Below are 11,595 nucleotides of genomic sequence, written 5' to 3'. Positions count from 1 at the left end.
CTTTGGAATTTTCTACATAGACAATCATGACATCTGCAAACAATGGCAGTTTTATATCTTCCTTTCCAATCTGTATAGCTTTCATTATTTCTTTTTATTGAGAATTCCGGGGATGGTGGTTATCACCCCCTCAGCCTAGAAGGAGGAACCAATACTGTACGAAATCACTCAGAAATCATACTGTCCCAACACCCCTGGCCAACACCAGGAAGAGAAAGGTCATTCCCTTGAAAACTGGCCGGTCTATGTTCATCTAGGAAGGGCTGAGAGAACTGACACAGAGAGGACTATGGCATGATACTGGGGGCAGGATGGAGGTCTATTGGACCCCACGCTGGCTCCTCAGAACCAGGGGTGGGGGAAGCAGATTCACATTTTCTCTGGGGCTGGGGAGACTCATTTATTACCCTTGATAAGGCTGTCGGTTTTCAAAGCAAAAATTTCATCCTGTACATTGAGCATACAGTTTTCAGCAGTGAGATAGATACAATTCTGTGATGTGGCAGTCTTCTTGGAGATGTTCTGGGCTTCCTAGATCTTGCACAGTCCAACGTAGCCAGGGTTCTTGCCTAGGGCTTCTCCAAGCATCCTGGTGGCCTCAGCCTCACCTTCAGCCTACACAGCCTTCTGCTGCTGTTTCTGCTTTGCTTTTTCCACCTGAACATGGGCTCCCTGGGCCTCCTGCTGGGCTACTTGTTTGGCTTCCATAGCAGCTGTATATTCTCTCAGCTAAAGCTCAGCTCTGTGATGACTACATCATCCAGGATAAGGCCGAATTCCTCAGCCCTTTCTGTCAGCGCCCATGAGATCAACCAGGATAAAGCCGAATTCCTCAGCCCTCTCTGTCTGTGCCCATGAGATCAACAAGGATGTCTGGGCTCACTGGATAATTGGCTGCGAGGTATTGAACTTGGCCACACCATCCTGGAGCACCTCCTTGTCAGCTGATGGCAGTTCTCACCCCTCCTAGTCTAGCTCTAGGCACTGGTACATGCTGGGAAGCTCCATGACATTGGGTTGAGACAGCACTCACAGGATGATGCTTACCATCTGCAGGTCTTTCGTGCCTGTGGGAGAGGACATTTTTTAGGGTCTAGCCTGAATGTCATAGATGATGGGGTACTGGAACCAGGGGGTCCTGAAGTGAAGGCCCTCATCTGATTAGAGAAAATGACTCTGTGCCCACTTTCTGTGGTGAAACAGACCCATGAGTGCTGTAGGCCATGGTGCCAGCCTCCAGCAGCAACTTTAGCACCTTGCCCATGTCCCTCTATCTATGTCTTTCAAGTTCTGGGCCATGGTCTGATCCTGAGGCCGGTGGCCCCGAAGGCAAGAAGGGGGGCTGGCCTGCTTCTACCCCACTCCAGTTTAGAGATTGCACCCTTCACATGTGGATCCAGGGCCCAAGGTCCTCATAGGAGAAAGGACACCAGAAGTGCCCCGATCTGTATACATTTTCTTGTCTTGTGTTATCTTCTTACATTAGCTAGGACGTTGCTGTTGAATAGGATTGGTGAGAAGGGACATCCTGTCCTTATTCCTGATGTTAGCAGAAAAGCATCTGGTTAATCCCTAAGAAGTGTGATGTTATATGTACGTTTTTAGTAGATGTTCTTTATTAAGCTGAGGAATTTCCCCAGTATTCCTACTTTGCTGACAGTTTTTCTCATGAATGGCTTTTGCGTTTTTGTCAAATGTTTTTTATGCGTTGAACAATATGACCGTATGATTGTATGTTGATGGGATGGATTACCTTAATTGATTTTTGCATGTTGAACTGGATTTACGTACCTGGAATAAATCCCACTTGGCTGTGGTATATAATTCTCTTAATACATCATTGGATTTGACTTGGTAAAAATGTGTTGAATATTTTTGCACCTGTGTCATGAGATATATTGGTCTGTAATTTTCCATTCTTGTAGTGTCTTTATCTAATTTGGTATTAGGGTAATGTTGGCCTCATAGAGTGAGTTAGGAAGTGTTCCTTCTGTTCCATCCATTGGGTTTTTTTTTCCAATTAAAATTTATATTTGTGAGAGAGAGAGCGTGCAAATGCCCACATACGTGTGCACACAATAGCCAGGGGATGGGGGGTGGTGAGGCAGAGGGAGAGGCAGAGAGAGAATTTTAAGCTGAATCTCCACTGAGCACAGAGCCCAATGTGGGGCTCGATGTCAGGACCCATGAAATCGTGAGCTGAGCCAAAACCAAGAGTCAGATGCTTAACTGACTGGGCCACCCAGGTGCCCCATCTATTGAGTTTTTAAGGTGAAGAATCACACCTTTAATTTTTAATATTGCTGAACATTTTAATTTGAAATCATGCTATCATATTTCTGCTTTAATATTTTAATTATCTTAATTTCATCACCTTTCCACACATGACAACATAAATGTGGTTATACATACATGTCCCCCTTTTTAATGCAGTCTACTATTTTCCTTACTTTGGACTTGAATTTCCACCTCCTTCTTTTCTAAAAAAGAATCTCCTCATTAACCCATTTTAATAATCTATTACGTATCCTTCTATATTATTTTGCATTCTTATCATCAATCACGATAGAAATACACATGCATGCATGTATAAACACATAATAGTTTTTTTTTTATTGCTACCACAATGGTATCGTATTAATTATACTTCTCCATATCTTGTATATTATGTATATAACGATAACCTTGTATAAATGTCTCCAAGTCAACTTATATAGTTCTAATTCATTGTTTTAAATGGTTGTATCATATTTGTGGTGTAGGTATCTTATAGCTTATTTACACTTCTTGTTTTGATGAGCCTTTAATTTTGTTTCCAGTATTACTATAAACATCCTCACACATATGACTTTATATATTGTGCTTATATTTCTATGGAAGAGATAGCCAGGAGTTGGATTACCGAGTACAAGATGTGTGTGTGTGTGTGTGTGTGTGTGTTGTTTTAATACACGGTTTTACAAGTTTTGGCTCTGAAGTTCCCAAAGTCTTAAGACTTGAGAATTTTCCCACCAGTGTATAGGAATAACCTTTCGCTGCATCCTTACCAATAATTAGAATTATAACTCTTAATGTTTAACCATCTCATGTATGCAAACTAATAATCTCATTATTTCTCTAATTTGCATTTATCTCACTACCATAGACTTTTGGCTCCCTCCACCCATATTTATTAATATACTGGCAGTTTAGATTTGCTACTCTGTGAATTCCTCTTATCCTTTTCCCATTTTTTTTAAGTTAGGTTATCTTTTTTCTAGTCAGTTTTTCAGACTACTTTCTATATAGTTTGGATATTAAACCCTTGTCATCTTTATTAAAATATATTTGCTGATTTGTATTTGTATATTAATGATATCTCTTGTCATTCAAAAAATTTGAATTTGTATGTAGTCAAATTTAATCTTTTCGAACTCTCACCATTGCCAGTGTAGATGATTTCTCTGACTCCTATATTGTACCTCTAGCTTCCTAATTTTCCTTGAAACATTCATATTGGTTTTCATATATTTAACTCTAATTCAGCTGGATTCTGTGATGTACTATAGGGTACATGCTATACGATAGCAGTTCAATATTATTAACAGTCAATTATATGTAAATTTAATTGCCACCTTCATTTTATATTTAATTATATATACATGTATGTAATTATATTGTCATTATAGCATATCCACTAAGGCAGATCCCCTCACTATTCCTTTTCATAATAATCTTACCTGCTCTTGGTCATTTATTTTTCCAAATAAACTTTAGATTATTTTGTACAATTCCAAAATAAGAAATCCTGTGCAATCTAGTTAATATTGAATTAATTGTATTCTAATTTTATGATATCAATGAAATCTTCTCATCCAAGAACATAGTTTATCTTTCTCATTGGTCAGATTTTGTTTTCTGTCTTTCCAAAAGACTTTATGGTTTTCTTCATATAATTCTGTTTTTCTTGTCAAATTTACTTCCGAATATTTTATATTGTTTCACTCTAATAAATGGAATGGTTTCCCAGTTCCTACTTCCTTCCTCCTTAACCTCTGGTATTTAAGCTCTATTCTGAGAATCTTGTTATAAATATTGTCGGAGGTTCACCAAAGTGGATTATTGATTGATTTTGGAGATGGTGAAAAAGGTTAAATCACTTGATTATATGGTTCCATTCTTACCTGGAGGAAGCCAGGTAAATATATCCAACCATCTAAACACCCTCTGCTCTATGTCTTTCATTTGTGTCTCCAGATCCATTTCCCAATCTTCTACATCCTGCTGTTTGCCCCAGGAATTGACTTTGCCCTCTGGCTTCTGACTGAGCTTGTCCAGTGGGAAGCTCTATCAGGTCAAAGGGTAGGAGAGTGATGTGACATTTATGCCTCTGAGCTCCCTCTGTGTAGGCTCATCATTGGCTGGCTACATCCTTCATATGAAGGTTCCAGCTTCTATAGAGTGTCCCTCTATACTTTGCTCTCTTGGGCTTGGGATATATATTAAAGTTCTTTCCCCTCAGTCCTTTGGGCCTGGAGTTGCTAAATCACCCTTCATTTACTAGCCTGGGGATGCTGATTATCCTTTTTGTTTTTCCTATACCCTTGCCCACACCGCATTAGTTCCTTTATTAAACTCTCCTGAAATTACCCAATTTGAGTGTTATCGGTTTCCTGCTGTGACCCTGACTGATACATACTTGTAACTCCATTTATTATTTCCTCCTTCCTCCTAATCCTGGAGACTCAGAGTAACTTAGATGCACCCAGATGGATAAAAGCTTTTGGGTTAACTTCAATACATAGTTTGAGATGTCTAAGAGGAAACATCTGATCTGAGATGTTTGTCTAAATCTTCTTTCTAAACCAAGACTGTAAGGCTATAAGCTTACCCCAGAGAACTCTGTGGTCTAGACTGTACAGGACACTCTGGCCAGGCTCCATCATTTCTTTCACCCACAGTGACGACTCCCTTCCTTCTCTCTAACAGACTGGAATGCACTCTCAAGGCTGAGTAGGATTCAGTTTTGCTTCTTTATTCTTGCTGCATTGCAGAAACACAAATATTCTTGCTTTATTGTCTTCCCTCTCTCTTTTTAAAATTCTCACAGGTTTCAAATCTTTTACATAGTTTTCCAGGTATTATAGCTGTAGTAGGAAATTCTGTATGAATTCAAATACAAATTGGTGTTCATGTTACAAAAAATAACAGTACTCAAAATATGATATCTAGTCCAAGATTTGTTATTACTAGCCATGCGAGTGTGATATTTATTGTTTTTAGTCTCTGATTCCTGATTTATGAAATGGAATCATTCTTCCTGGCTCACTGTAAAATATATGATAGTATATGGGGGAATTTAAAAACAGCATATCGTGTGTGTGTGTGTGTGTGTGTGTGCATGTGCACGCGCGAACACACACACACACACACACATCCAGTGTGGTGGCAGGGGCAGAAACCCGTTTTTCAACTTGCTCGTCCTGTCCTTTAATATGATGGCAAATGGGCATTTGTTTGAACTCGGTAATCCTTTCTTCCATGATTTCAGACTGGCAGTCAATTTATTCTCAATATAGAAAACAGTGGATACTTATTAATTTTATTTTTATCATTTCAGTTGATAAACCCCAATGAACACAATCTTATTTTTAACCAAAAAGTACCTGGGGTGCCTGGGTGGCTCAGTGGGCTAAGCATCTGCCTTCGGCTCGGGTCATGATCTCAGGGTCCTGGGATCGAGTTCTGCATCAGGGTCCCTCCTTGGCTGTGAGTCTGCTTCTCGCTGTCACTCTGTGATCTCTCTTGCTCTCACTCTCTCTCAAATAAATAAATAAAAATCTTAAAAATAACCAAAAAGTACCTGAAGAGGCTAAACCCAAGTGGATTTTGTTGGCCAGAATTCCACGGGCTCTTCTTTGAAGAAGGACCCTGCCTTTGAAGAAGTGAGTCAGTTCAGGGATATCCCAGGGAAACTCAGCATGGGAAAGACTGGAACCCATTCCTTCCAGAGATTACAGTTTGAGAATAATGGCCGATGGACTAAGCCCCACGCGGGAGATGAACTATGAATTGTTTGAATGTGACAGGAGCTCTGATGTGAGGGAAAACGCTGTGTCATCAGAGGAAAATCCCATTTGTGATAAAGCCCCAACTTGTGATTCATATAATCCTAGTTTTGAGCCCAGTGCAGCATATATAAGACACATAAAAGGTCTGAATATGGAGAAACCTTCAGAATACAATGAATGTGGTAAACTTTCAGCAATAGTTCACATCTTATTAGCCAACAGAGCTCTAATACAATGGGACAACCTTATAGTGTAATGAATATGAGAAAGCCTTCAGTCACAGGTCATCTCTTAATTCACAGTGAAGAAATAGTGAAGAAATAGTGAAATTCATAGTGGAGAAATCCTTACAAGTGTGATGTATGTGGAATAGCATTTATTTGGGGCTCAAATCTTATTCAGCATCAGGAAAGTCATAGTAGAGAAATACCATATGAGTGTAATGAATATGGAAAAGCTTTTGGCCAGAGTTCACACCTTATTGAACAAACCAGAATTTAGAGTGCTAAAAAACCCTATTTGTGCAGCCCATGTGGAAAAAAAAAAAAGGTAAGATGGAGATCTGCTCTTAATGACTATTAGAATATCCATAATGGGGAAAAGTCCTAAGAATGCAACCACATGTGATGAAGCCTTTGTGCGGATATCTCACCTTATTCACCATCATCCAAATTCACAGTGAAGAGAATGCCTATGAATGCAATGAGTGTGAAAAGGCCTTCAGTTGGAAGTCTCATCTTGTTTGACATCAGAAAATCCATGATGGAAAAAAACTCTGTGATTAGGACATGGAATAGGTTCCAATGAGAACCCGGGTTTTGGGGCTTAAGCAATTTTTCGTCTCTAGAGACATGTTGCTCTGGGTGGACTTAGAAAAATACAGTACTTAACTAACACTGATCATAGAGAAGAAAAGACCATAAAGAATGATCATTATTTAGTGCTCAAGTGTAGACAAATGGAGACAAAACTTGAGTCTGATTTACAGGTTTATTAGGTTGCAGATAACCCGAAGCTAAGCCAGCCCCATAGTAGACTGTAAAATTCTAATATGCTGATTAATAGATTTGTTAACAATTCCAGTGCCATTTTGACTGTCCCTTAACTGGAGGCAGTATGGCCTCCATCACGTATCTTTCACTTACCGCCTCTGAAAACATGGATATATCTGCTGACTCTCCGAGCACCAGTTTCCTTATCTGTCAAACAGGAATCGCAACACTTACCAACATTGGGAAGGTTAGCAAAGATTCTGTATATGAAAAACTTCCAGTATAATGTGTGGCACATAGTATAGGCACCATAAATTACTACTAATTATCTCACTCATCTGATTTTGTGCTGGCCATTCCAATTCCACTAGAACCAGCACAGGCCATTTTCTTCCCCACCGCCCCCCCACTTGGGGAAAAAAAGGAGGGGTGTTTTTGATTTTTAAACTGCAAATAGTCATGACAAAAAGGGTTTTTTTATTTTAAATAAATTCACACAAAGCCTGTGTTCTTTATATTTATTATGGGAGTGCTTACTTCATAGACATCTTTGTACAGTTGAAAGAGCCTGGGCTTATGCAGTCAGACATACCTGCTGCTTTCTAGCTCTGTGACCGTGGCAAGGTACGTAATCTCTCTGAGCTTTACAGTTCTTAACTATAAAAATGGTGATGGTAATAACTGTCTTGCAGAATTGGAGGGCTGATTAGAATTTCAACTTAGAGAGTACTTGGCACACAGTAGGCACACAATAAACCATACCCATCATTATTCTCTACCACGAGTCTCTCTCCTTTAGAATATGTTCTTTATAGCTGTGAAACTGATTCTAGCTCTCACTTAAACTAGTGACTTTCTGATGTCTCATTCTCACTCAAGAAAAGAGAATGTCTCCACTTAGTAGGCTTTGTAGCAGCTTATAAAAAGACTGGGATTCAGGGCTCTGCATTCTGGATTCAACCCTCCTGTGTAGCGTATATCCTATGTGCCAGGCCATTGACCTAGATTATCAGCAGCTCTCACAACTCTGCCTCTTGGGCAAATTGAGGAATATTATCTCCACTTGACCAATAAGAATACTAGGACTCTAAGAGGTTAAATAACTTTCTCAAGTGTTTGAAGCCAGTGTTTGAATATAATGTTGACTCTCACCAAGGGCTGTGGTAATTATACCATGCTACACTGGTAATCGTTTATTTTAGTGAATGCCTACTGTGTCCCCAGCACTGTGCTCATAAGACACACATGAATCACACTGGATTTCAGAAAATGAGAAAATTGAGCCTCACAGAGGGCTTTTCCCCCATAGTTACACAGTAGGTATTGTAATAATACGTGCCCTTGTTTATTGAGGGCTCATTGCATGCCAGGCACTGTAGTAGATTCTTGACATAAATTATTGTATTTGCTTCCCAGAAGTAAGTTTGTGTAAATTTATTTGTACTTTAAAAAAGGGACAACTGAGGTTCAGAGAGGGTGAAGTAACTGCCCTAAGATGACACAGTAACTAAGCAACAGAACTGGGATTTGGAGCCACTATTTTCTTAATTTTGTTCTTTCAAGATTTTATTTATATTCAAGTTAGTTAACATATAGTGTAGTGTTACTTTGGGGGGCAGAATTTAGTGATTCATCACCTGCATATAACCCCCAGTGCTCATGACAACAAGTGCCCATCACCTATTTACTCCATCCCCCCTACCCCTGTCCCCTCCAGGAACCCTCAGTTTGTTCCCTATGGTTCCTTTGTGCTTTGCCTCTCTCTCTGTTTTTACTTTATTTTTCCTTCCCTTCCCCTCTGTTCCTCTGTTTTGTATCTTAAATTCCACATATGAGTCCAGTCATATGGTATTTGTCTTTCTCTGACTGACGTATTTTGCTTAGCATAATAACCCCTAGTTCCATCCACGTCATTACAAATACCTCCATCCACGTCACTACAAATACCAAGATTTCAGCCTTTCTGACGACTGGGTAATATTCCAGTGTGTGTGTGTGTGTGTGTGTGTGTGTGTGTGTGTGATATCTTCTTCATCTGTTCTTCAGCTGATAGACATCTCTGGGCTCTTTCCATATTTTGGCTATTGTTCATAACAGCACTAGCCACATTGGGATGCATGTGCCCCTGTGAATCACTGTTCTTGTACCTTTGGATAAATACCTAGTAGTGAAATTACTGGGTCATAGGGTAGTTCTATTTTCGTCTTTTTGAGGAACCTCCATACTGTTTTACAGAGTGGCTGTACCAGTTTGCATTCCCACCAACAGTACAAGGAGATTCTCTTTTCTCTGCATCGTGCCCGACATCTGTTGTTTCCTGAGTTGTTAATTTTTAGACATTCTGACATGTGTGAGGTGGTATCTCATTGTAGCTTTCGATTTGCATTTCCCTGATGATGAGTGATATTGAGCATTTTTTCATGTGTCTGTTAGCCATTTCTGTGTGTTCTTTGGGGAAATGTGTGTTCATATCTTCTGCCCATTTCTTAACTGGATTTTTTTTAACTTTTTGGGTATTGAGTCTGATAAATTCTTTGTAGATCTTGGAATCCAGCCCTTTATCCAAAATGTCATTTGCTAATATCTTCTCCCACTCGGCAGGTCGCCTTTTAGTTTTGTTGATTGTTTCCTTCGCTGTGCAGAAGATTTTTATCCTGATGAAGCCCCAGTGGCTCATCTTTGCTTTTGTGTCCCTTGCCTCTGGAGACATGTCTCACAAGAAGTTACCATGGCCGAGGTCAAAGAGGTTGCTGCCTGTGTTCTCCTCAAGGATTTTGATGGCTTCCTGTCTCACACTGAGGTCTGTCATCCATTTTGAGTTTGTTTTTGTGTATGGTGTGAGAAAGTGGTCCAGCTTCTTTCTTCTGCATGTCGCTGTCCAGTTTTCCCAATGCCATTTTTTGAAAAGGCTGTCTTTTTTTCTGTTAGACATTCCTTCCTGCTTTGTGGAAGATTAGTTGACCATAGAGTTGAGGGTCCATTTCTGGGTTCTCTCTTCTGTTCCATTGATCCATGTGTCTGTTTTGGTGCCAATACCATACTGTCTTGAAGATGACAGCTTTGTCATAGAGCTTAAAGTCTGGAATTGTGATGTCTCCAACTTTGGTTCTCTTTTTCAACATTCCTCTGCCTATTCGGGGTCTTTTCTGGTTCCATACAAATTTTAGAATTGATTGTGCTGGCTCCAAAAAATGCTGGTGCCATTCTATTAGGGATTGCATTGAATGTGTAGATTGCTTTGGGTAGTATAGACATTTTAACAATATCTGTTCTTATGATCCATGAGCATGGAATGTTTTTCCATTTCTTTGTGTCTTTTTCAATTTCTTTAAGTGTTCTATAGTTCTCGGAGCACAGATCTTTTCCCTCGTTGGTTAGTTTTATCCCTAGGTATCTTTTGGTTTTTGTTGCAGTTGTAAAGGGGATCAGTTCCTTGATTTCTCTTTCTACTGCTTCATTGTTCACTGTATATAGAAATGCAACTGACTTCTGTGTATTGATTTTATATCCTGCGGCTTTGCTGAATTCCTGTATCAGTTCTAGTATGTGTTGTTTTAAGCTTTTTGGGTTTCCTTTCCTTTCCTTTCCTTTCTTTCTTTCTTTCTTTCTCTGAGGAGACTTTTTTAAAATTTAAATTCAATTAGCCAACACCTAGTACATTATTAGTTTCAGGTGTAGTGTTCAATAATTCATCAGTTGCATGTAACACCGAGGGCTCATCATATCATATGCCTACATTAGAGTATCATGTTGTCTATGAAGACTGATAGTTTGAGTTCTTCCTTGCCAATTTGGGTGCCTTTCATTTCTCTTTGTTGTCAGACTGCTGAGGCTAGGGCTTTCAATAATATGTTAAGCAAAGGTGGTGAGAGTAGTCATCCTTGTCGTGTTCCTGACCTTAGGGGAAAAGCTCTCAGTTTGTCCCATTGAGGATAATACTAGCTGTGGGTCTTTTCGTGTACGGTCTTCACGATGTTGAGGTATGTTCGTTCGTTCATTCTTTCTTTCTTACATTTTATTTATTTGTCAGAGAGAGAAAGAGCAAGAGCGAGCACAAGCAGGGAGAGTGACAGGCAGAGGGAGAAGCCTGCTCTCGGCTGAGCAGGGAGCCAGATGAAGGACCTGATCCTATGACCCTGGGATCATGGCCTGAGCCAAAGGCAGATGCTTAACTGACTGAGCCACCTGGGCGTCCCAAGGTATGTTCTTTCTATCCGTACTTTGTTAAGGGTTTTGTTGTTGTTGTTGTTGTTTAATCAAGAAAGGATACTGTCAAGTGCTTTTCTTGCATCCATCATGTGGTTCTTATCCTTTCCTTTATTAATGTGGTGTATCACGCTGATTGATTTGTGGATATTGAAACCACCCCTGCAGCCCAGGATTTGTAGCCACTATTTCCTGAATTGGTGTCAGTGCTGTTATCTTATACCAAAGTATCCCTCAACCTTATTTCCCCTGGCTTCCCACCAAATTGTCTCTCTTGTGAATACAAGAGTTGTGGCGAACTAGAAGATAAGATAGCAGAGCCAAAGGCTTAAGGAAAGACTGAGCAC

At 39.8% G+C, this 11,595-nt stretch overlaps 1 pseudogene; it reads right to left on the bottom strand.

Annotated features, from left to right (window-relative positions):
- Window positions 1–396: 396 nt before the first annotated feature.
- LOC122896643 lies at window positions 397–6,714 on the bottom strand (annotated as a pseudogene).
- Window positions 6,715–11,595: the final 4,881 nt, after the last annotated feature.

The sequence above is a fragment of the Neovison vison genome, chromosome X (assembly GCF_020171115.1).
Source record: "Neovison vison isolate M4711 chromosome X, ASM_NN_V1, whole genome shotgun sequence".
Classification (NCBI taxonomy): Eukaryota; Metazoa; Chordata; class Mammalia; order Carnivora; family Mustelidae; genus Neogale; species Neogale vison.
This window is presented reverse-complemented; position numbering and strand designations above follow the sequence as displayed.